Source organism: Octopus bimaculoides, chromosome 15 (assembly GCF_001194135.2).
Source record: "Octopus bimaculoides isolate UCB-OBI-ISO-001 chromosome 15, ASM119413v2, whole genome shotgun sequence".
Taxonomy (NCBI): Eukaryota; Metazoa; Mollusca; class Cephalopoda; order Octopoda; family Octopodidae; genus Octopus; species Octopus bimaculoides.
In genome coordinates, this window is record NC_068995.1 from 2,731,769 (window position 1) to 2,733,653 (window position 1,885).

Genomic DNA, 1,885 nt, shown 5'->3' on the forward strand with positions numbered 1-1,885 from the left:
GACCTTTATTAGGCTTTTCTGAGGTTCAAATCCCGCCGAGGTCAACTTTACTTTTCATCCTTCCAATTCAGTACTGGGATCGATGCCATCGACTAATCCCTTCCCCTCAAAATTGCTGACCTGTAAGTAAATTAGAAACCACCATTACTACTAATAATAATCAATAGTTAAACTTTCTGAAATGTTTTGCAATTTTTAGCTTCAATAAGTTTTCTTTAATGTCCCGACCGGGACGGGCAGCCCGGGTTTACTAGAACCTATGTTAACATCTAAAATTTAAATGAATAATGCTCCCTCATGTCAATAGCTAGCTGTCTTGCAATATATATACTGCACACGTTTTTGCATGTGTGGTGCATTTTGCCCCTCTCGCAGTTAGGGGTTTATTTTGCAGTGTCAGCTCACACAGACTGTTTCCTAAAAACTGCTCGTGTCAGCCCATCATATTTCTTTTTCATCGAAACAATATTATTGATCTCTTAAGAGAAGAAAATAAAAAAAAAAAGCAAAACATTAGCTACTCCAGTGTAGTTTGAACCCGTTTCCCTGGTATAACGTGAACTGGTTATGTAGGTTCAAATCTAGATTATGTCTTGTTCTAATTAATTATGAGATATTATTTCTTAGTAAATGAAATTTTTACTGATGTTTCTGAAAACTTTATTTTCTTTCTCTGTTTTTTTTTTCTCCTTTTTTTGTTTCCTGCAAATTTTTTTTCTGATAATAAAAATGTTGGAAAAGATTATTTTCTATTTTTTCTCTCTCCTGCTCACTTCCTCTTCATTTAATGCTTTTTTTCATTAACTTTCTTTACTAATTCATGTTTAGACGGGTTTTACGAGATGCTTGACACCTGGCCAACTTCGGCAGAGGGAAGGGTGCTTCATTTTAATATTCATATTGCGTGTATGTACGTACACACACACGCATTACATATACGTGTAACCCTTAACATAGTTCTTTGACTGAACCGACCCGTGTGTGTGTGTGTGAATATACACACGTACGCACACGTACACGACTGGTGGGTTTGCAGGCTGAGTTTAAAATTTCTGCGAGAGCAGAATTATATTTAAAAGAATCCTGTGATTCAAAGTTAAGACACATTTTGAGTGTCAAATGTTGCCTGGGGAGGGATTTGGCTGTCGTTTCTAGCAGGTCGAATAAACTACGTAAAACTAACAAGCAAGTTTTTACATGGTTGCATGCCTGCTAGAAATAGCAGCCACTCTCTCTCGTTACATGTTTATTATATTCTTCACTATTTAGTAGAAATAAATATTCATAAAGTGAGGAAATAATTATTAACTGTCCGTCATTTAACACATTTTAGTTAGAATCATTATTGAATGCTTTCAGAGGGCACTGTTGGACAATACAGGTCCCATCGGACTTGATGTATTTGTGTAAGCTAGCATATATTGATCCACGAGCTACAACAGCTTGTTTTGTTGGTGGAAATAAAGATTATATTATTATTTCTGTCACAATATCTGCCATCCTTAACCCGTACTGTGTATCGCTTTTGATGCACTGGACCTGTTTCCCTGGCATCCATGCATTATATATCATACACTTCGTCATTTTTTTTTCTATCACCGGAGTAACGTGGAACTTATGAAAGCAAAGCCTTATATTTACTCAGAACGTGTAAAACAAGGACCAATTAAAAATTTGGAAACAAACATGGATGTCTAGGACAAACTCATAAGCGTATTTTGAAGAGGCAAAGGGTTAATAAATGGATTTAATTTGGTATTTGAAGGTTCAAAGTTTGATTCAATTTCCAGTAATGAATTAATTGAAGGAAAGACGCAGATCAGTAGTTGTCGTTTTTTGTTTTTGTTACTTATGGACCTTTTGGATAACTGTCTTGCTTTTCTCG